Raw genomic sequence first — 25,375 nt, forward strand, 5'->3', positions numbered from 1 at the left:
TTTAATAGCTGAGTAGTACTCCATTGTGTAGATGTACCACATTTTTTTATCCATTCCTGTTGAGGGACATCTGGGTTGTTTCCAGTTTCTGGCTATTATAAATAAGGCTGCTAGAAATATAGTGGAGCATGTCTCCTTATTACATGTTGGAGCATCTTCTGGGTACAGGCCCAGGAGTGGTATAACTGGGTCCTCTATGTCCAATTTCTGGAGGAACCAAACAGCCAAACTGATTTCCAGAGTGGTTGTACCAGGTTGAAATTCCACCAGCAATGAAGGAGTGTTCCTCTTTCTCCACAGCCTGTCCAGCACCTGCTGTCACCTGAGTTTTTTATCCTAGCCATTCTGACTGGTGTGAGGTGGGATCTCAAGGTTGTTTTGATTTGTATTTCCCTGATGACTAAGGATGTTGAACATTTCTTTAGGTGTTTCTCAGCCATTCAGTAATCCTCAGTTGAGAAGTCTTTGTTTAGCTCTGTACCCCATTTTTAATGGGGTTATTTGGTTCTCTGGAGTCTAACTTCTTGAGTTCTTTGTATATATTGGATATTATCCCTCTATCAGATATAGGCTAGGTAAAGTTATTTTCCCAATTTGTTGGTTGCCGTTTTGTTCTATTGACAGTGTCTTTTGCCTTACAGAAGCTTTTTAATTTAATGAGTTCCCATTTCAATTCTTGATCTTAGAGCATAAGCTATTGGTGTTCTGTTCAGGAAAATTTCCACTGTGCCCATGTGCTCCAGGCTCTTTCCCACTTTCTTTTCTATTAGTTTCAGTGTATCTCGTTTGATGTGGAGGTCCTTGATTCACTTGGACTTGAGCTTTGTACAAGGACATAGGAATGGATCTATTTGCATTCTTCTACATGCTTAGCACCAGTTGAGCCAACACCATTTGTTGAAAATGCTGTCTTATTTTCACTGTATGGTTTTAGCTCCTTTGTCAAAGATCAAATGTCTATAGATTTGTGGGTTCTTTTATGTGTCTTTAATTCTATTCCATTGATCTACCTGCCCGCCATTATACCAATACCATGCAGTTTTTATCACAATTGCTCTGTAGTACAGCTTAAAGTCCGGGATGGTTATTTCATCAGAGGTTCTCTTATTGCTGAGAATAGTTTTTGCTATCCTGGGTTTTTTGTTATTACAGATTAATTTGCAAATTGCTCTTTCTAAGTCTGTGAAGAATTGAGTTGGAATTTGGATGGGTATTGCACTGAATCTGTAGATTGCTTTTGGCAAGAAGTTCATTTTTACTATATTTATCCTGCCAATCCAGGAGCATGGGAGATCTTTCCATCTTCTGAGATCTTCTTCAATTTCCTTCTTCAGAGACTTGAAGTTTTTGTCAAACAGATCTTTTACTTGCTTAGTTAGAGTCACACCAAGGTATTTTATATTATTTGTGACTATTGTGAAGGGTGTTGTTTCCCTAATTTCCTTCTCAAGCCTGTTTTTCCTTTGTGTAGTGGAAGGCCACTGATTTGCTTGAATTAATTTTATATCCAGCTACTTTGCTGAAGTTGTTTATCAGGTTTAGGAGCTCTCTGGTGGAATTTTTGGGGTCACTTAAGTATACTATCATATCATCAGCAAATAGTGATAATTTGACTTCTTCGTTTCCAATTTATATCCCTTTGATCTCCTTTTGTTGTCTAATTGCTCTGGCTAGGACTTCAAGTACAATATTGAATATGTAGGGAGAGAGTGGGCAGTCTTGTTTAGTCCCTGATTTTAGGGGGATTGCTTCAAGTTTCTCTCCATTTAGTTTGATGTTGGCTACTTGTTTTCTGTACATTGCTTTTACTATGTTTAAGTATGGGCCTTGAATTCTTGATCTTTCCAAGATTTTTATCATGAAGGGATGTTGGTTTTTGTCAAATTTTTTCTCAGCATCTAATGAGATGATCATATGTTTTTTTCTATGAATTTGTTTATTTAGTGAATTATGTTGATGGATTTCCATATATTGAACCATCCCTGCATCCCTGGGATGAAGCCTACTTGATCATGATGGATAATCATTTTGATGTGTTCTTGAATTAGGTTTGCAAGAATTTTACTGAGAATTTTTGTATCGATAATTATAAGGGAAATTGGTCTGAAGTTTTCTTTCTTTGTTAGGTCTTTGTGTGGTTTAGGTATAAGAGTAATTGTGACTTCATAGAACGAATTGGATAGAGTACCTTCTGTTCCTATTTTGTAGAATAGTTTGAGGAGTATTGGTATTAGGTCTTCTTTGAAGGTCTGATAAAACTCTACACTAAACCCATCTCTTCCAGGGCTTTTTTTAGTTAGGAGACTATTTCTGTTTCTAATTCATTAGCATTATGACTGTTTCTATTTCATTAGCAGTTATGGGACTCTTTAAATTTTTGATCTGATCTTGATTTAATTTTGGTACCTGGTATCTACCTAAAAAATTGCCCATTTCATCCAGGTTTTCCAGTTTTGTTGAGTATAGGCTTTTGCAGTAGGATCTCATGATTTTTTTTTTATTTCCTCAGTGTCTGTTGTTATGTCTTCCTTTTCATTTCTGTTCTTGTTAATTAGGATACTGTCTCTGTGACCCCTAATTAGTCCGGTTAAGGGTTCATATATTTTGTTGATTTTCTCAGAGAACCAGCTCCTGGTTTGGTTGATTCTTTGTATAGTTCTTTTTGTTTCTATTTAGTTGATTTCAGCCCTGAGTTTGATTATTTTCTGCCTTTGATTCCTCTTTCGTGAATTTGCTTCTTTTTGTTCTAGAGCTTTCAAATGTTCTGTCAAATTGCTGGTGTATGCTCTCTCCAGTTTCTTTTTTGAGGCACTTAAAGCTATTAGTTTTCTACTTAGGATTTCTTTCATTTTGTCCCATAAGTTTGGGTATGTTGTGGCTTTATTTTCATTAAACTCTAGAAATTATTTAACTTCTTTCTTTATTTCTTCCTTGACCAAGTTTTCCTTGAGTAGAGTGTTGTTAAGCTTCCAGGTAAATGTGGACATTCTATTGTTTATGTTGTCATTGAGGAGCAGCCTTAGTCCATGGTGATCTGACAGGATGAAAGGAATTATTTCAATCTTCTTGTGTCTGTTGATGTCTGATTTATGACCAATATTATGGCCAATTTTGGAGAAGGTATCATGAGATGCTGAGAAGAAGGTATATCCTTTTGTTTTAGGATAAAAAGTTATATAGATATCTGTTAAAGCCATCTGTTTCATAACTTCTGTTAGTCTCACTGTGTCTTTGATTAATTAGTTTCCATGATCTGTCCATTGCAGAGAGTGGGGTATTGAAATCTCTCACTATTATTGTGTGGTACAATGTATGCTTTGAGCTTTATTAAATTTCTTTATTGAATGTGGATGCCCTAGCATTTGGAGCATAGAGGTTCAGAATTGAGAATTCATCTTGGTAGATCATACTTTTGATGAGTATGAAGTGTCCTTCCTTATCTTTTTTGATCACTTTAGGGTGAAATTCGATTTTATTCTATATTTGAATCACTACTCCAGCTTTTTTCTTGGGACCATTGACTTGGAAAATTGTTTTCCAGCCTTTTATTCTGAGGTAGTGTCTGTCTTTGTCACTGAGGTGGGTTTCCTGTGTGCAACAAGGTTTGGGTGCTATTTATGTACCCAATCTGATAGGCTATATCTTTTTATTGGGGAATTGACTACATTGATATTAATGGATATTAAGGAGAACTAATTGTTGGTTCCTGTTATTATTGTTGTTAGAGTTGGAATTCTGTTCATGTGGCTCTCTTCCTTTAGTTTTGTTGGAAGATTTCTTTCTTTTTCTAGGATGTAGTTTCCTTCCTTGTGTTGGACTTTTCCCTTTATTTTCGTTTGAAGGGCTGGATTTTTAAAAAAATATTGTGTAAATTTGGTTTTGTCATGGAATACTTTGGTTTCTCCATCTAAGGTTATTGAGAGTTTTGCTGGGTATAGTAGCCTGGGCTGGCATTTGTGTTCTCTTAGGGTCTGTATAACATCAACCCAAGATCTTCTGGCTTTCATAGTCTCTGGAGAGAAGTCTAGGGTAATTCTGTTAGGTATGCCTTTATTTGTTACTTGACCTTTTTCTCTCACTACTTTTAATATTCTTTCTTTGTTCTGTGCATTTGGTGTTTTGACTATTATGTGAGAGGAAGAATTTCTTTTCTGGTCCAGTCTATTTGGAGTTCTATAGGCTTCTTGGTATGTTCATGGGCATCTCTTTCTTTAGGTTACGGAAGTTTTCTTCTATAATTTCGTTGAAGATATTTTCTAGCCCTTTAAGTTTGAGGCCTTCACTCTCTTCTATACTTATTATTCTTAGGTTTGGTCTTCTCAATGTGTCCTGGATTTCCTGGACGTTTTGGGTTAGGAAGTCTTTGTATTTTGTGTTTTCTTTGACTGTTGTGTCAATGTTTTCTATGGTATTTTCTGCACCTGAGAGTCTCTCTTCTGTTTCTTGTATTCTGTTGGTGATGCTTGCATCTATGGTTCCTGATTTCTTTCTTAGGATTTCTATCTCTAGAGTTGTCTCTCTTTGTGATTTTTTAACTGTTTCTACTTCCGTTTTTAGGTCCTGGAGGGTTTTGTTCAATTTCTTCACCTGTTTAGTTGTACTTTCCTGTAATTCTTTAAGGGATTTTTGTGTTTCCTCTTTAAGGGCTTCTATTTGTTTACTCCTGTTCTCCTATAATTTTTTAAGGGTTTTTTGTCTTTCTTCTTTAAGGGCTTGAACCTGTTTACCTGTGTTCTCCTGTTATTTCTTTAAGGGAGTTATTCATGTCCTTCTTAAATTCCTTTATCACCATCGTGAGATATGATTTTAGATCCAAATTTGGCTTTTCCAGTGTTTTGGGATATCCAGGACTTGCTGTGGTGGGAGTACTAGTTTCTGATGAAACCAAGTAGTCTTGGTTTCTGTTGGTAAGATTCTTGTGTTTGCCTTTTGCCATCTGTTGATCTCTGATGTTAGATGTTCTTGCTGTCTCTGTCTGGAGCTTGTTCCTCCTATGGGTCTGTAAGCCTATGTCAGCACTTCTGGGAAATCAGCTCTCGTATGGTAAAAACTTGGGCAGAGGGCTGTGGATCTGTCCTAGCCCCTGAGTCCTGGGGTCAGAGCATACCCTAGAGACAGGCTCTCTGCTTATGGGGAAGGGGCAGAGAGGGCTGTGGATCTGATGTCCCTCTGGAGAGAAAATGGCAATCTTACCAGAGTCCCTGGGTCTGAGCACTTCCTGGAGGCAACCTCTCAGCTTGAGGGGAAGGGAAAGAGAAGGCTGTGGATCTGCTGTTTCTTCAGAGAAAAAAATCTAGTAACAACTTCTAACTAGCAATTTAGATAATTTTGGAATGAACTAATATATAATTTTTGTCATTTTTTTAGTCACTTCTAATTTACAAATGTTATATGAAAAATATAAAGTAATACTCATACTAAAGGTAACTTTCATGTCTTATGACAAAGCTTATCTACTAATTTACATGATGAAGGTTTATAATAGTTTAATTTTATACTATAAAATAGTTTAATTTTATTGTTACCTCATCATTACACACGTATGCATCACTACATGGAAATTGTTAGTATCCTTCAACAACACATACCCAAATAAATGCATCCCAGGTTCAGACAAAATTAAAAATGGGAGCTATTTCCCATTGCTAATGTCAACTTTATGTAGACTAATGTAGCAGAGTCATTCCAAGTCTTAAGATGTATACCAGATGCCACTCATAAGATAAAATGACACCAGTTGTAAATGATGGAAGATACTGCAATGTTCCTGCACTTAGTATAAATATGTATGTCCCTTATAGCATTATTTCACAGAGAAGAAAAATATAATTTAAAGCTCTTTATCATTGTTTGATGATTAATGTTATTAAAATATCATGTTCTGCTAACAGGATAAATAAGTAAGATTCTCAATTAGTGAAAAAAATCATTATCATTATGTTTAAAACAGACCCAAAAGAACATGCATGGCATGTACTTACTAATAAGTGGATATTAGTCAAAAAAATTAAAAATACAGAATACCTAAGAAAAAGTTCACAGGCAACCACGGGAGGTAGGAGTTCGGTTTGACTCTTCAGAATGCACCAGAGACCTGTGAGGTTATAAACTCTCAGGACTCAAAGGGACAGACTTTATCATTCTGAGTGAGGTAACCCAATCACAAAAGAACACATGTGGTATGTACTCACTGATAAGTGGATATTAGCCCAGAATCTGGGAATTACCAAAATACAATCCACAAACTATAAGAAACTCAAGAAGAAGCAAGACCAAAGTGCAGATACTTTGTTCCTTCTTAGAAGGGGGAACAAAATACCCATGGAGTTGAGAGACAAACTACGGAGCAGAGACTGAAAGAAGGACAATCCAGGGACTGCAGCACCTGGGAAGCCTTCCCATATTCAATCACCAAACCCAGACACTATTGTGGATGGCAGCAAGTGCTGGCTGTCAGGAGCCTGATATAGCTGTCTCCTGAGAGGCTCTGACAGTGCCCAACTAATACAGAAGTAGAGGTTCACAGCCATTCATTGGACTGAGCACAGGGTCCCCAATGAATGAGCTAGAGAAAGGACCCAAGGAGCTGAAGGGTTTGCAGCCCCTTAGGATGAAAAACAATGTGAATTAACTAATACCCTCAGAGCTCCCAGGGAGTAAACCATCAACCACATGGTGGGACTCATGGCTTCAGCAGCATACATATAGGAGAGGATGGTCTAGTCGGTCATCAATGGGAGGAGAGGCCCTTGGTCCTGTGAAGGTTCTATGCCCCAGTGTAGGGGAATGCCAGGGCCAGGTAATAGGAGATGGTGAGTTGGTGAGCGGGGGCGGGGGGGTAACATGGCGGAAGGTGGGGAGGCTGAGCAATGGAGGGAACAGGGTTGTTTTTTGGTTTTTGGTTTTTTTTATTTGTTTTTTTTGAGAGGGGAAATTGGGAAAAGAGATGTCATTTGAAATGTAAATAAAGAAAATATCTAATGCAAAAAGAAAAAGAAAGAAAGAAAGAAATAAAGAAAGAAAGAAAGAAAGAAAGAAAGAAAGAAAGAAAGAAAGAAAGAAAGAGAAAGGTCTGACAGTAGGGAGAGGGAACCTATAGAGCCCACCTCCAACAGAAAGACAGGGTGTCAAATGAGGGGTTGGGTGGCCATCCCACAGTCAAAACTTTAACCCTTAATTGTTCCTGTCTGAAAGAAGTGCAGGGATGGAAATGGCAAGGAGCCTGAGGAAAAGAAGATCCAAAGACTGGCTCAAAGTGAGATACAGCTCAAGGGAAGGTCCCAAGGCCTGACACTATTACTGAGGCTTTGGAGTGCTCACAAAAATGGACCTAGCATGACTGCACTCTAGAAGACCCAACAAGAAGCTGAAAGAGTCAGAAGCAGATATTTGCACCCAGCCAATGGACAGAGGCTGCTGACCCTTGTAGCTGAGTTAGGGAAAGGTTTAAAAAAGTTGGGAAAGAGGGCGATCCTGTAGGAAGACCAGCAGTCTCAATTAACCTGGACCCCAGAGATCTATCTCAAACACTGAAGCACCAACCAGGAAGCATATAGCAGCTGATATGAGGCACCAAACACATATACAGCAGAGGACTGTCGGGTCTGGGTTCAATAAGGGATGATGCACCTAACTCTCAAGAGACTGGACTCCCCAGGGGGTTTGGAGATTAGGTGGGGTGGTGGGTGGTATATGGTGTGTGGAGACATCCTCGAGCAGACAGGGGGTGGGAAGGAAGGATGGAATGTGGAATAGTTGGAGGGTGGAGTGGGGAGGTGTGTAATAAAATCTGGAGAGTAAAAAAATAAAAATAAAAAACATTTGTAGACTCAAATTATTATATATCATATTGGGAAATATTGAACAATTTATTAGTATGATAAGATGTACAAGGTATATATTATGTACCTACAAATACATAAAATAAATAAATACAATATTGATAATGAAAAAAGAAAAAAATATCAGTTAACTAAAATACTTTGCCTAAATGTTGGCACATTCTCAATACAAGTATTTTCATAACTGACAGAGAACTCGGATGAATGGGCACAACAGAGTAATTGTGAGATGGTGTCAAAATCAATTCAATTATTTTTATGATATGCAAAGATGGTCAATCTTAATATACCATGCCTAGAGTCTTTGGCACAAACATCTGTAATTGGCAGCCATTATCAAAACTCTCAAAAATTATGTAGCATTAATATGTTTCTTCATTTCTGTCTCTAGAATTGTCAACCTGAGATAAAAATTTCACTGTTGTGGTGAAAACTAAATATTGTTTTCTCTGTTGAGAAAGTGTCCCCAAATTGAAACGATAAAATGGCCGATAATGCAAGTGTTGCATAAAAAGTTCAGTGACATGGAAAATTTATAAATCTTAATTTCATATACAGCATCTTTACCAAGATTACATTAGAATTACATTTGCATAATTGAATTATTTACCACCAGGGTATTTCATGCTTCATATCTATGTATGAATATATCAGACATCATTCTTATGATCATTAATATGTAGTTTACATGCCATTAAGATTAGGAATAGTACACATTTTGTTCAGTATACACGTTCACTTCCTATTCAGTGTTTATAAAATTCATTTCTTGAGTTGAATTATCCAAGCCTTATTTTTCTCTTCTTCCCAAACAGGCAAAAGCTGAAGGATAAACAAGACACACCTGGGGCAAACCCAGAAGGACTTCAGCGCAGCATACCTGCTTAGCTCTCTTTACTTACATACCCTGTATTCCTGCTGACTACAGTTTTACTAATCCTCTGACCTCATAAAGCCTACCAGGGGCTGGCATGCATGAGCTCTGTGAAATCAGATATGCCATATTGTTTAGCATCTGTTCTGAACTCCCTGTGAAGTCCTCTTTGAAGGTAGCATAGGGCTGTCAGCTTCAATGGCTTAGTAGTGAAATCCAGCAGGAAGATTAAAGCTTATTCTATGCTTACTTTTCATATACACATACCTGTATATGGAGCACTTGGATCTACAATTTAGAGGTCTAATTACGATACACTTGCCTTTCCAAAACAGAAATATATCTAAATTTTCCCCAGTATTATGATTGATTCATGAGATCTGAATGTTAAATATGCCTCCCAGGACAAATAACTTTAGTACTCTTTGCATGTGAACCACAAAAGGCTTAGATAAACTCTTTTTTGAGATGAACTATTCCAGCATTTCCATAATATTTCCGTCATTGCAGACAATAATTAAATTTAAATAGATTCCCTTTGTAGAAACACATTTCTGAATTATGTAATGCATGTAGAATTATTTTTTAATTAGATATTTTCTTTATTTACATTTCAAATGATATCCTCTTTCCCAGTTTCCCTCCCCCACCAAAGAAAACCCTACCCCCTGCTCACCAACCCACCCTCTCCCACTTCCTGGTCCTAGCATTCCACTACACTGGGGCCTCTCTACATTCCTAGCATTCCACTACACCAAGGGCCTCTCCTCCCATTGATGATTGATTTGCTCCGTCCAATGGACGGCTGTGAGCCTATACTACTGTATTAGTTGGGCACTGTCAGAGCCTCTCAGGAGACAGCTATATCAGAAATTCAGGTGATAGTAAATGCTGGCAAAGTTGTAGAGAAAGAGGAACATTCCTTCATTGCTGGTGGTATTGCAAGTTGTTACAACCACTTTGGAAATCAGTTTAGAGGTTCCTCAGGAAATTGGACATAGTACTACCTAAGGACACAGCTATACCACTCTTGGGCATTTAGAATTGTTATTATTACCCAGAAGATGCTCCAACATGTAATAAGGACATATGCTCCACTATGTTCAGAGCAGCCTTATTTATAATAGCCAGAAACTTGAAACAAACCAGATGTCCCTCAACAGAGGAATGGATACAGAAAATGTACATTTACACAATGGAGTACTATTCAGTAAATAAAAACAATGAATTTATGAAATTCTTAGGGAAATGGATGGATCTGGAGGATATTATCCTGAGTGAGGTAACCCAATCACAAAAGAACACATGTGGTATGCCCTCACCGATAAGTAGATATTAGCCCAGAAGCTCAGAATACCTGAAATACAATCCACAAACCACAAGAAACTCAAGAGGAAGGAATACCAAAGTGTAGATACTTTGATCTTTCTTAGAAGGGGGAACAAAATACCCATGGAAGGAGTTGCAGAGACAAAGTGTGGAGCAGAGACTGAAGGAAGGGCAATCCAGGGATTGCAGCACCTGGGAATCCTTTCCATATTCAATCACCAAACCTAGACACTGTTGTGGATGCCAGCAAGTGCTGGCTGGCAGGATCACGTAGAATTTTTATGAGGAATAGTAATTACAGTAAATTCTTTTGTGAAACATGAATTCACATTGACTGTGTAATAGGCAATGACTGGTTTTCTACCCAATTTGAAGAGTTCAACATCTTTAATCTGCCAAATGCTTAATCTGAGAGATATTAAAAATATCTGCATGATCTAGTATATGAAGGAATTTGAATACTTATTATAGTTTTACAATAATTATTTGAGCCTTCACAAGCATACTCTTAAAAGGCCTAGGGAGAATAAATTGAAGAAAAATACATTTTATTAGTATATACTAGATAAATTTTTTCTTTACATTTCTAAAAGATGCTAATATGTGTTAATTTTTTATAAATTATTGACAAGATTGAGATCATTTATCAAGCAAATGACAACACTATTATTTCTATTTTTTCAAGGAGTGTATTAATTTATTCTGTATTACCTTGTCAAGAACTAGCGTTAGCTGAATATTCTACCAGCACAGAGTTTTTCAGGCTTTTTGATATTAAATTCTATTCAATAGAGTAATTTGTACAGTAAACTACTTAAAATATTTCAAGATAGCAAATAGATAATTTAATAATAGGTATAGTAAGTTATTGCTAGGAAGAGGCTCATTATGACATTATTATGGATTTTTAACTGAAAACGTTACAGTGTATTGGTCATTCAGCTTCCTTTAATATATTTCAGTGTGCTGTTGTATTGATTGCCATAATATGTTTTTCTTTTCATGGTACTTTCTGAAATTTGTAATAGATGATTTGTTTAAACAAAACGATTAAAAATATATATTTATTTTGAACATGAGTAATTACTAACTTCACTTGGAACTCACTCTGTAGACCACGCTGGCCCTGAATTCACTGAGATCCATCTGCCTCTGCCTCCCAAGTATAGGAATTAAACATGTACACCTACTCTAACTGGTTTACTCTAAATCCTATTAAGGCAAGAATTCAAGAAACTAGTCACTACAGATAAAAACAAAGGGAATGTAAAACACATGGATCGTGCTAGTAGCTAGTGTACTGCATATGTTCATTAGTTCATTTAGCTTTCTGGATACTACAGAAAGCAGTGAATCCAAGGAACTGCAGTAAGAGAAGGACAGAACATCAAGGCAGGTAGGTATATGTGTGGTCAGACTGGTCCAGGCTTGCACCAAGGTGATGTGTCCTTTCAGGGCCAGAAGACAGCGTTGGTTGGTTGAGACCATTGAGATGTCACCTGAAAATTGAAGTTATGAGGGAGCATCATCTAAGAGAGAGCTGAGCAAAGCCTGTCTGCCTGCTGACAAGGAAAGTGGAGATAACTAGAGAGCCATAAAAAAGGGTAGAGAAGCTGCTTTCTAGAGCTTTTCATACTTGGCTGCCCAGGTTCTCTTTAAATTTTAATTATTTCAGATGAGTAACTTTTTCTCTGCCTGCAGAAATTTTTAGCAGTACCACTTATTCATGTTTAGCTCTGTCATCTTACATCAGATGTCTCCCAACTTTCCCTTCTCTCTTTCTCTTGCCAGTCAGTAAGGGATTAATCTAGTCAACACTGGTCATATAACTGTATGAAGAGAATCTTGCAAGCATGGGATGATAATTAGATAAGGAGCAGTTCATTATTCTATTTTCTTTTATAAGCATTGCTATCTAGAAGGAATTGCTAGATAAAGAGGTATATACTCAAACACAGGAAAGTGTAGTTTTTATTTAAGAATAATAATCTGTCTTAATGAGATAAGGGAGTATATTAAGCTGAGCATTGTGCCTCCTACACAATACAGCCATAGAGGAGACAATGTTTATGTCCTTTTCTTTTTTTTTTTTGTAGTTTTTTTTATTAGTTATTGAATTATTTACATTTCAAATGTTGTCCCATTTCCTGGATTCCCATCTGCAAACCCCTCATCTGATTCTCCCTCCCCTTTGCCTCTAAGAGGGTGCTCCCTGACCCTCCCACCCACTCCAGCCTCACTGCTCTACTATCTCCCTAGACTGGAGCATCAGGGCTCCACAGGACCAAGAACATCCCTCACACTGATGTCAGATAAGGCAATCTTCTGCTACATATTCAGCTGGAGCCATGTATCCCTCCGTGTATACATTTCTCCCTTTTTTCTCCTCCTCCACACACTCCCATATATCTCTCCTTGCTCTTTCAAAGTCATGGCCTTTTTTTTTTTTCATTAACTAATATTATATGATTACATATATATACAAATATGCATATGCATATTTTTGGAATGTATATTTTAGATCATATTCTCCTTATAATTAGCCTATAATAAAAATATAATCCATACATACAAATGAACTTAAGGAGAAATATATTTAGCAAAACTGATTACATTAATTCATAATATTTCCCCTCCAATTCTTTCTGCTTTTCAATTTCATTTATTCCTAGATACTGAAAAATGAGACTTTCTGTTAAAATGAGGAAAGTTATGCACATACTTTACTCTCCAGGCTAATATTTCCATTACATATTACTTTGCTATTTTATTTTTGTCTTTCTTTCTTTGTAATGTTCATTTTGTTTTGTTCAATTCCCATGTATACATTAAGAAGCAGATGTTGACTAAGTCTTCCAAATTTGGTTTGAACTTCTGACTTATTTGGGATACTTGGTCAAATTTCTTCTATGATTTTCTTTGTGAAATATATCTGTGGTTTAATACATTGGCAGACTATATAAATTAAGGGTACTTCTTAATGAAGTGTAAGATCTTAAATGCTAGTATTTAAAAAGTAGTATGTGGAGTAGCAGGGATAGCTTTGGCACATTGCTTTGGTACATTGCTTTTCCTTTGCTGCATTGCTTGCTGGGCAAGCAGGACGACCTTCATTTCATGCCCAGCACTCATATGAGAAGCCAGGCGTGACATGTGCCTGTAATCCAGATCTGGAAGAATAGAGACAGCAGCAGCACAGAGGCTTGCTGGCGAGCCAGTCTAACCAGAAAGTACAGCCAATTGTTCATCTAGAGGTTCAGTGAAAAATATTTTGTCAAAAAAAAAAAATAACATGGAGTATGACGATTTATTATCAGCTACTGGCTGGTCATTACAATGTGCTCGTTCAAAGAGAGGAGAGTGGGTCAAAGTCTAAGGGTACTCATCCTTTACTTTTCTAGATGAAAAACAAGTAGTTTAAAGATATATTTTGTGGATACAACTTTAAAATATGTGCTTAAGCATTAGAATAATTGAAAAAGTTAAAGGAATATGTTCTTCACTATTGGTGTGCCTATGTGTGGGGTTGCCGGTGGGGAGCGAAGACAAAAAACAGATATAGAGAGACAGATGGAGACTTGGAGACAGAGACAGAGAGATTGACAGAATAACAGAGACACTGAGAGACAGCATGCATGAAAGGAATAAAATTATTTGTATAGGAGAAAACCCTAAGCATCATAAACCAGAACATTATAGAATAACAGAATGAGAATTTGAGCATGTACCATCACCTGGGGGCAAGTAACCAAATTATTTTAAATGGAAAAAGGAAACTGAGTAACTAAGTCAGGTCGTCAACTTTAACTTTTCTGCATTCCTATTATTGTGAATGACATTAAAAGTAACAACAAGAACGAAAGTAGTAATTTTAAATTCAAGACAGACAAGGAAGAAGTTATATTTCCTTTATAATTCCGGAAGCTATTTAACTGTTCTATGTTTTTCAACTTCTACAATGACACGAAAATAAAGAAGAGTGAGGAGGTGTATATACCCTGAGCTTCATAAGTCATTTTTCCAGGTTAAGGTCTTGTACAAGAACAAAGTAATATTCAGTTCACTTGTGTTTCTGCTTTATATGAGAGTCATCGTTTGTAATGGTGTCTGAGCTGAATGTGAGATCATGTAGTTAGAATGTTAGAGTGGGTTTGTCATACAGATGTCAATCATTTTTTCTTTCACCATTCCTTACCCTTTATGACAGTGGCCACATTGTTCTGCCTGGTTTCATGATGCCCATTGCATTGTCCACATAGTCAACACTTGTGAATTGTATAAGCTATGATTTTTTTTATCTCAGACAATGTACTAAAATTGTTCCCATAGATATCACAATTTCTGCCTGATTCTTCAAATCTTGTACTCATTGGTCATAGTCAATAATCATGGAGTATAATTTCTATTCGATACTTTAGCAATAGTGATCTTATCCAGGGCTTTAAAATGCCAGTGTAAGTCTTAATGCTCATCATAATCAATTGGCATTTCATTGTAGTGCTCAAGAACATAATTTCTTGAGTATCAGACAGTAACTGAAGCGGACTGAAGGCATTTCCTTAAATATTTCTGAACATGTTTCTGCCCTATTTTTCTAATGGAAGGCTATTTCTTTGAGAGACAATGCAATCATCAATAGCCAAACACAAATAGGTAAGACAAGCGCATGAATATTAGTTATTTCTTCATTTTAGATAGATTTTTTCCTCACTTATGGAGGCCAAGGGATGTTTAAGATCCCAGGTATTTTATTCATTTCTTCCTCTTTTTTTTCAGTTCTTCATTTCTAAGAGAATTTGTGGACTTTTCTTTAGCTTTTCCTTACTACTCCTTAGCCTCTCACCCCATTCCTCCATGATCTCCAATCTTTACTAACTAAATAACACTTTAATAAAGGACAATGCCATGGTAAATATCTCAGTACCACAAAATAAACATACTAATTTGTGTTGCTGGCAATATTAAAAAATAACCTGACACATTCCCGCCCTAAGACCTGCAACTCTCAGCCCTGGCGGCCTGGCCGGCAATGCACTGGAGGGCAATGGTGGACCTGTTTTATGCTCGTCGAGGCTCTGACTCAGAACTCCACAATCTCTCCACCCAGCTTGCTAAACTCCCTCTTGTGAGTTGCTACCATGCCAGCCCTATGCTTCAAAACTCCCACGACCTTTGTGGTGCATATCAGGCAAACTCAGGCATTGCCCCTGTACCTTTCTCTCTTGAAACCAGACGAGCTGCCACATGAAGGAAAACTCAACATAAACTTAGTTTAGAAACAATGGTAACTCAATCTCTGGGGGCAACAACTAAAACCTAATCTTGTAAGCCGTATTAAAATCTGATTCTTCTGGTGGCACATGCTTGGAGATCTGCCATGATGCTGGGAACTCTAGCAGGTATATCTTAACCTTATCCCGTCCCCCGTTCCAAAAGGACCTATCTCTCTCCTGCTTCCTCTCTTCCTCAGTCCAACCCTGAAGTCCTGCCGAGTTGCCCAGTGCTTGGCTCCTTTATTCATTAGGGGATTAGTTTACAAGAACAGCACCAGGCTCATCTAAACAAATTTAAAATGGATCATATTTGGCTTTTTTATTGATCTAGGAGATTACTATCATAAGGAAGAACTTGATCTATAAATTTCAAATAAGTATAGTGAATTTGATGAAGGCCAAAATCGTGATATATTTTATTGTCAAAGAGAGATGTGTAGAAATGAAGATGACTACTAAGCAATGAAACATCTGAAATGGCCCCTAATAATTTCCATTTTCAAAGTCTATTTTCAAATTCTGGCACTATTTGAGGTATGTCGTGCACCTTTCAGGGGGTGATACCTGTCTGGAGAAGTTTGGTAAATGGAGGTGAATCTTGGAATGCATTATATTGTCCTTAATTAGTTTCATTCTCTTGGGATAAAGGTCTACCATGTTATGAATAGCATCTGCCACTAATTTGCACTGCCACAGGCACAGCCACTCTTCCATGCCTTCTTCTCCATGACAGACTGAAACTCTGAATCTATGAATCAAGAAATCTTTCCTCCCATACGTTGTCTTTTTCTGGTAAATTTATCTAGTGATATGACAGTAACTAATACAGGTCATTAGACCTACTTGGTGCTTTTCTTTGTGAGGGAACATAACTATAAATTATTTAAAATACCTGAACTATGGAAGAACTTTTGTAACATCATGGATAAATGGAAAAAAAAAGTAGTACATTTTTGCAATAGATTACTTTTTTAATTTTTAAAACTGAATTTTATGTGCAGTTTGCTTTGCTTGCATGTATCCTGGTGTCAATGGTGGCCAGAAGAGAACAACAGGTTCTTCTCTACTTAATTTACAGATCCTTGTGGTTCACAATCATGTGGGTCCTACTAATCAAACCAAGGTCTCTGGAAGAGCCAACAGTACTTTTTTATTGTTAAGCCATCTCTTTAGCCTCTGCAATGGAATTTTATTCTAACTTAGATGATTAAAATCTTATAATTTTCTGAAACTATGTAAACTAAATGTTGTAAATGAAAGAGGTCAGGGATATTCTCTTGATTCTTAAGAGTCAATGTGATCTTTTACTTGCTTAGTTAGGGTTACACCAAGGTATTTTATATTATTTGTAACTATTGTGAGGGGTGTTGTTTCCCTAATTTCTTTCTCTACCTGTTTATTCTTTGTGTGGAGGAAGGCCACTATTTGCTTAAGTTAATTTTATATCCAGCTACTTTTCTGAAGTTGTTTATCAGGTTTAGGAGCTCTCTGGTAGAATTTTTAGGGTCGCTTAAGTATACTACCATATCATCAGCAAATAGTGATAATTTGACTTCTTCCTTTCCAATTTGTATTCCTGTGATCTCCTTTTGTTGTCTAATTGCTCTGGCTAGGACTTCAAGTACAATATTGAATAGGTAGGGAGAGAGTGGGCAGCCTTATCTAGTCCCTGATTTTAGTGGGATTGCTTCAAGTTTCTCTCCATTTAGTTTGATGTTGGCTACTGGTTTTCTGTATATTGCTTTTACTATAAGTATGGGTCTTGATTCCTGATCTTTCCAAGACTTTTAGCCTGAAGGGAAATTGGATTTTGTCAAATACTTTTTCAGCATCTAATGAGATGATCATATGTTTTTGTTTCTTTGAGTTTGTTTATATAGTGAATTATGTTGATAGATTTCCATGTATTGAACCATCCCTGCATCTCTGGAATGAAGCCTACTTGAACATGGTGGATGATCGTTATGATGTGTTCTTTGATTCTGTTTGCAAGAATTTAATTGAATATTTTTGCATCGATATTCATAAGGGAAATTGGTCTGTTTGAAAAGAACCTCAAGTCTCTGAAGAAGGAAATTGAAGAAGATCTCAGAAGATGGAAAGATCTCCCATGCTTGTGGATTGGTAGAACTAATATAGTAAAAATGGCCATTTTGCTGAAGGCAATCTACAGATTCAATGCAATCTCCATCAAAATTCCAACTCAATTCTTCTCAGACTTAAAAAGAGCAATTTGCAAATTCATCTGGAATAAGAAAACAACCTAGAATAGGGAAAACTATTTTCAACAATAAAGGAACATCTGGTAGAATCACCATCCCGGACCTTAAGCTGTACTACAGAACAGTTGTGATAAAAACTGCATGGTATTGGTACAGTGACAGGCAGGTAGATCAATGGAACAGAATTGAAGACCCAGAAATGAACCCACACACTATGGTCACTTTATCTTTGACAAAAGAGCTAAATCTATCCAGTGGAAAACAGACAGCATTTTCAACAAATGGTGCTGGCTCAACTGGTGGTTAGCATGTAGAAGTAATTCAAATTGATCCATTCCTATCTCCTTGTACAAAGCTCAAGTCCAAGTGGATCAAGGACCTCCACATCAAACCAGATACACTGAAACTAATAGGTTAAACTAGTGGGGAAGAGAATCGAGCACATAGGCCCAGGCGAAAACTTCCTGAACAGAATACCATTAGCTTATGCTCTAAGATCAAGAATTGACAAATGGGCCGGGCAGTGGTGGTGCATGCCTTTAATCCCAGCACTTGGGAGGCAGAGGCAGGTGGATTTCTGAGTTCGAGGCCAGCCTGGTCTACAGAATGAGTTCCAGGATAGCCAGGGCTACACAGAGAAACCCTGTCTCAAAAAAACAAAAAACAAAAAACAAACAAACAAATAAACAAAAAGAATTGACAAATGGGACCTCATAAAATTGCAAAGCTTCTGTAAGGCAAAAGACACTGTCAATAGGACAAAACGGCAACTAACAAATTGGGAAAATATCTTTACCAATCCTATATCTGATAGAGGGCTAATATCCAATGTATACAAAAAATTCTAGAAGTTAGACTCCAGAGAACCAAATAACCCTATTTAAAAATGGGGTACAGAGCTAAACAAAGAATTCTCAACTGATGAATACCGAATGGCTGAGAAGCACTTAAAGAAATGTTCAACATCCTTAGTCATCAGAGAAATGCAAATCAAAACAACCCTGAGATTCCACCTCACACCAGTCAGAATGGCTGGGATAGAAAGAAGCAGGTGACAGCAGATGCTGGAGAGGTTGTGGAGAAAGAGGAACACTCCTTCATTGCTGGTGGGATTGCAAGCTGGTACACCCACTTTGGAAATCCATTTGGTGGTTCCTCCAGAAATTGGACATAGTTTTACCAGAGGACCCAGCTATACCCCTCCTGTGCATATACTCAGAAGATGCTGCACATGTAATAAGGATACATGCTCCACCATGTTCTTAGCTGACTTATTTATAATAGCCAGAACCTGGAAACAACCCAGATGTCCCTCAACAGAGGAATGGATACAGAAATTGTGGTACATCTACACAATGGAGTACTACTCAGTGATTAAAAACAATGAATTTATGAAATCCTTAGGGAAATGGATGGATCTGGAGAATATCATCCTGAGTGAGGTAACCCAATCACAAAGGAATACACGTGGTATGAATTCTCTGAGAAGTAGATATTAGCCCAGATATTAGGAATACATGAAGTACAATCCACAAACCACAAGAAACTCAAGAAGGAAGACCAAAATGTGGACACTTCATTCCTTCTTAAAAGGGGGAACAAAATACCCACGGAAGGAGTTGCAGAGACTAACTATGGAGCAGAGACTGAAGGAAGGACAATCCAGCCTGATATAGCTGTCTTCTGAGAGGCTCTGACAGTACTCAACTAATACAGAAGTAGAGGCTCACAGCCATCCATTGAACTGAGTACAGGGTCCCCAAATGAAGGAGCTAGAGAAAGGACCAAAGGAGCTGAAGGGTTTGCAGCCCCTTAGGGCAAACAACAATATGAACTAACTAGTACCCTCAGAGCTCCCAGGGACTAAACTACCAACCAAGGACTATACATGGTGGGACTAATTGTTCTGGCAGCATGTATATAGTAGAGGATGGCCAAGTCGGTCATCAATGGGAGGAGAGGCCCTTGGTCCTGCGAAGGTTCTGTGTTCCAGTGTAGGGGAATGCTAGGGCCAATAAGTGAGAGAGGGTGTGACGAGCAGTGGGAGTGGGGAGGGAACAGGGGTTTGTTTTTGTTGTTGTTTTTTATTTGTAGGGTTTTTTTTTTTTTGGAGGGGAAATTGGGAAATATGACATGTAAAGAAAATATCTAACTAAAAAAAGAGTCAGTGTGTGTAGAATATTGATTATAAAGGGTTGGGAGGGGAATAGAGAGCAGGCTGGATAAATAAATATAAAAACATAGTTGGATAAAAGAGTAAGTGGGTGAGATATGACTATAATTAATAGTAGCCTACTTTTTATTTTATAGAGATTAAGAAGATGAGCATATAGAGGGAAGTATTAATTGCAGTGATTATATATTTGCAAACCATTTGCATGTGTTTAACTAATGCATCTACTCTTGCTAATATGTGCAGCTAATACAGGTTAAACAACTGGTTATTTCCATATTCATAGAATGGTTAATGCAAATTTTAATTAAAATGGAATTCCATAAATTTTCTTTCCCTTTCTTTTCTCAAGTACCTCCCTCTAAGCCCTCACATATGTAATGTATCCTATCTCAAGTCGATAACTTCTCTTTTCTTTTAAATTATTATTATTATTATTATTATTATTATTATTATTATTATTATTATTACATCATATATATGTGTTCACAAATATGTAAATACAACTTGCTGGTTCAAGTTTTTGCTGTTTGTGGTTATAGGTTTTCAGGTCTAACCACTTTGTATTAGATAATAGGAAAAGGTTTTTGTGTTGGATAGCTTTGTGTCAACTTGACACACACTAAAGTCATATAAGGAGATGGAATATCCACTCCATTAAGATATAACCACAATCCTGTCATGACTCCACCCACTTTCACCAGGTTTCCTGTACAAGGAACAACCAGGTTAGACAGCCCTTACCCTACAATCCTCTGCCTCACCACAATAGTGTTCCAAACTAAGAAAGGTTTCATCCCTGAGAAAGGCTAATTCTCCCTTTTCTAACAGCCATTAGTTGTTTAAGGTTGTTTGTTTAGGAGTGGGACTAGGTAAAAATTTCCCCTTTCTACATAAGCACACCCACCGACACTCCCACTGTCTGATATTGTGTTAGCAGGCATCTTTGACAGACTGTTTCACAGCTGATCGTATGGTTCTTTGGCTCTTTGAGCCATTCCTCCTGTCTTGTACAATGATCATTCTGTGAACAATAGTTACAGAAGTTTGGTTTTTGTGTATACACTGGGGATGTTGATATTTGCATTGTGATGAGTATTGGATTTTAATATGATCTCTATTTGCTGTAAAGAAAAGGTCTTATGAAGCTGTGTAGTAGCTGCACTTTTCTGTGGGTTTAAAAATAATGTTTAGGAAGTAGAAAGGAATGATACAGGTCTGGAAAATGATGGTAGTAAACACTTTTTCTAAGCTCCCTGACTTTGGTAGTCATAGGCAAGTATGATTTCCCTTCTAATCAATGGGTCTCAAGTTCCATTAGACAGCCATTGGTTGCCACTAACATGTGAGTGCCACTTATTACACATTTAAGGCATCTTGCTATGCCTGTCCTTGTTGTGTTCAATCTGTTTAAGTACCAATTGGCTATTCTGCCATTGCAGCTTGCCTAATATACAGATAACATCAAACTAGACAACAGGAAAGAGGCTTTTTGGTAAGATACAGTTAGAAGCAAGTGATTCTTTATCCTACATGCATGATGCCTTCCACAACAACTATTTGATCTATCTTTTAAAATTAATGATTTAAAATATTGCATCTTGTGAAAATTTCAAAATATACATTCTTTTTCATTGTAATTATAACTACAAAATATTTCAGCTTTTCACCAGTCCTAACTTAGTATCTGTCATTCTTGTTTTTTTGTTGTTGTTTTTGTTGTTTGTTTTTTGATTCTTTGAGACAGGGTTTCTCTGTGTATCCCTGGCTGTCCTGGAACTCACTTTGTAGCCCAGGCTGGCCGCGAACTCAGAAATCTCCCTGTCTGCCTCCCAAGTGCTGGGATTAAAGGCGTGCACCACCACCGCCCGGCTATCATTCTTACTTAAAGCACATCACTGTGCAATTTCAGAGTCTTGTTGAAGCAGTTTTAGAAATGGATATATTAACTACAACTTTAGGCTGAACTATATGTATTAAATGTATTGGTGGCATAAAATCAGCTAGAAATAATATGTAGGCTTTGGACTCAGGTCCTGCACAATACAGTGGTAGGAAATACAACATAAATGAGTAAAGTAAGCATTCTGGGGAAAGTGGAGGAAGAATGGAACATTTAGAGTTCGAAAGAGCACCAAGCAGAGGCACTAAACCCAGCCAGGTGCTGGGGGTATTGGGGGACATGGTGAAGGAGCTGGTATCTGAGCTTAAGGGAGACAGGCAGGAAGGACCTTCAAAATAGGTAAGTGGGCCTCACCCAATAAGTTCAAGATCACAAAACCAAAGGGGATACCAATTCACATCCCAAGGAAGAAGGAGACCCATCACAGGTGGTCCTCAGGAGGAAGCTTGCGTATCCTACTCCTCACTGAAGCTCTAGTCAGAGGGTCTCCTGAAGACAGGGCTTCCCACTTCCCACTGCACAGGCATGCGTGTCAAGCTTTAAATCTTCTTTGATTCCTGCTCTCTATTTATATCTCATTGGCCTTTTGAGAATCTGAATTAATAAAAAGGTTATAAAATGTGAACTATGTATGACTTCCATTAAATGAGAAAAAGCTGTGACTTCAGGAAAGTGTAGTTTTAATATGTATTGGTAAGGGCAGCTATGTAGAAGAATGTTCAAAAGAAAATCAAATCTCAGAAATATGGAAACTATAATATGTATGACCAGGAGGTTTTTGGATTGCTTTAGACTATGAACAATTCAAACCCTCATTTCTTACAATTTTTTTAAGGTCAATTGAATATACTAAAACTAAATATAATATATATATATATATATATATATATATATATATATATATATGTGTGTGTGTGTGTGTGTGTGTGTGTGTGTGTATAATATGAATTATACACTTATATATAATTTCCCAAATTATATAGGAAAATCATTTTGTTATATTTGGATCAAAATAGATAAAATTCAAATTAGAGACACTGACAGCATCTAGTGAGCACTGCAATCAAAGCAAACTATAGAATGAGATTAATGTGTTCATGTTTTTGTGTTTTTAACAAAACTCCAAATTTCACATGGAAGCTGAATATCTTAATTTCAGAAAGTTTTACTATCCTCTCAATTCAAGATGCTAACATGAGGTAGTCAGAAGACAACCAACTAGAAATGAAAGTTTTATTGACTGTTTCAGCTACAGCCTCTAAAACAAAAATATTGAGTTCCAACTTAAAGCAAACATTATGATGCTTAAAAATGAAAATAATAATGTCCTGATAATTTTAGTTTCATTGCCTCTATTAAAGGGAGCTAAAATTATTCATGTTTTATGCATTCTACATTTAGCATATACCAAACTGATGAATTCTATTTTTAATTATCAAGTAGAATACTAATATATTTTTGTTGACACTTTGAAGTTTAAATACAAGGTACTGAGTTTAATTGTGGGATTTTCATACATGTGTGTCATTCTACTCAGTTCTTGTTCATCCCCACCCTCAACTGTCTGCCTTTCCCTCTTGCTTTATAGTCTGATATTCATCTTGAACACTACAAAAAGGAAGTTTCTTCTGAGATCATGCCGGAAATGGTTGATAAATGACATTGCAAGAAATGAGAAATTACACCAACCTAGCAAAATTATTAACAGAGTAAAAAGCATGGAGAATGTGAGAACAGCTTTGACAACCAAAAGCCATGCAGGAGATTACTGTCTAGAACCTGTATATATTTCCCAAAATTAAGCATTACAATATGCTACCAGTAAATGGTCTATTGAAATGGAAAGCCAGTTGTAAATATAATATCTTATACCCCTTTTTTTCTTTTTCTGGCCCCACCTCGCAAATTGATGACTTTAAGACTAATTATTTATTATTAAATGCTTTGGCTCATTCCCTGACTAGCTCTAAACTTATTTAATTATTTAAACTATTTAATATCTACCATTTGTTAGTTACCTCTTCTTCGGTTCCTACTTGCTGGTTTATGTCCCTCTTCTCAGCTGTCTTCAGTCTCTTCTCTCTTGCAGCTCTTCCAGGGTCTTTCTTTAATCCCATACTATTTACCAAAATCCTCTCTCTTCCTGCCAGGGTCCCAAGTCCTATTCCCTGCCTCAGCTCATTGGCTGTCAGCTTTTTTTTTTTAACAGGTGGTGCTTATAAGAGATTCTCTCTGCAGCTAGTTATGAATAGAAGAAAAGTAAATGACCAAAAATATCTGAAAAAAAATGTTCAGCATCCTTAGCCATGAGGAAAATGCAAACTGTAAATAATTTGAGATTCTGTCTCATCTCATGCTTCATAGTTATGATCAAGAAAAAAATTCTAGTGAGGGTGTTCATTAGATAAATCCTCATAGACATCTGATAAGCATGTAAATTGGAGAAACTATAAACATTTATAAAAATTGCAAATATGTACAATACTAATCTAGATTTCTGTACAAATACAGCTTCATTTTATGCACTTTACTAATGTTGCATTATTAATAATCTGCATATTTAGGGCTGGTATGGTAAGTCTTTAAAGTTTCTTGCCTCATAAACAATAAATAATCTTAGATATATTTAATGAAGTGCAAACAAAAGATACTAATAGCATCTCAACTCTGTTCAAATTATAGTGGCATCTCTTGCTTTTGCATGTCTTTGCAGATGATAGTTTAACATGTGAGTATTATAATAGTAAATATAAAAAAAAGTTATCCTAAGTACAGATAGCATGGTGCATCCATGGCTACTGTGCTTAATTATGATATACATGCATATATATTCAACTATATGAGCAATTGTCCACTTATATGAAATTTTTTATTATAAATTTTCTTTATTTACATTTCAAAGGATATCCCCTTTCCCAGTTTCCCCTCTGACAAAAACCCTATTTCCTCCCCTCTCCCCTTGCTCACCAACCCACCCTCTCCTGCTTCCTGGCCTTGGTATTTCCCTACACTGGGGCATAGAACCTTCACAGGGCCAAGGGCCTCTCCTCCCATTGATGACCGACTAGGCCATTCTCTGCTACATATGCAGCTGGGGCCATGATTCCCACTTATATCATTTTACTAATGTTAGTCAGAAAAAAGTAAGCAATTTTGAATAAGTGCCAAGTAGTAATTTTAATATTACACCTGACATGTATTGATTAATGGGGCTATGAAAAATTCAACTGACATAAATTAGATTGTAAATAATTAAATCATACCTAGCTTTTAGCAATTAGAAATTAATACATCCATTTCTTAATGGAGTAATTATAGAGTTGTTATCATCAAGTTTGAAAACATCACCAAAGTACAGTTTTTAGAGGGTGATTATTGAAATAGAATTGCACATTTAGTGTTAATGGCAAATCGTCCCTTGTCACAACCCTTAAGTAATTTCCCAAGATATGGTTGATTCTTATTTGAAGCATATGAAGTGAAGAAGTGAAATTAATCAATGAGGCTGTGAATTCAATGAATAAAAACATATTTCTCTGCTGAGCAAGATAAGTCACAAGGGGAAATGAAAGCTCTTGTGCAATTGTACTACTGCGTTTCTGTCTTCTGAACCTGTGATGGAAGACAGAGCCTGCTCCGCAAAGTTGCCCTCTGACTGCCAGAGGTGCACATGCTGATGCACCCTGCAGTTTTCAGACACATAAACACATAAACAAATAAAGATTAAAAAAAACAAATTAAAAGTACTTTTAGTTTCATT

At 36.8% G+C, this 25,375-nt stretch overlaps 1 protein-coding gene and 1 long non-coding RNA gene across 3 annotated transcripts in view; one reads left to right on the plus strand and one right to left on the minus strand.

Moving 5' to 3' along the window:
- Sgcz (sarcoglycan zeta) overlaps window positions 1-25,375 on the minus strand; it is a 1,052,781-nt gene that overhangs the window by 353,262 nt on the left and 674,144 nt on the right. The window lies entirely within an intron of this gene.
- On the plus strand, window positions 3,020-9,072 carry LOC116069168. Its single transcript, XR_004109882.1, has 2 exons — window positions 3,020-3,144; window positions 8,657-9,072. It is a non-coding gene; the product is annotated as an uncharacterized LOC116069168 (long non-coding RNA).

The sequence above is a fragment of the Mastomys coucha genome, unplaced genomic scaffold (assembly GCF_008632895.1).
Source record: "Mastomys coucha isolate ucsf_1 unplaced genomic scaffold, UCSF_Mcou_1 pScaffold22, whole genome shotgun sequence".
Taxonomy (NCBI): Eukaryota; Metazoa; Chordata; class Mammalia; order Rodentia; family Muridae; genus Mastomys; species Mastomys coucha.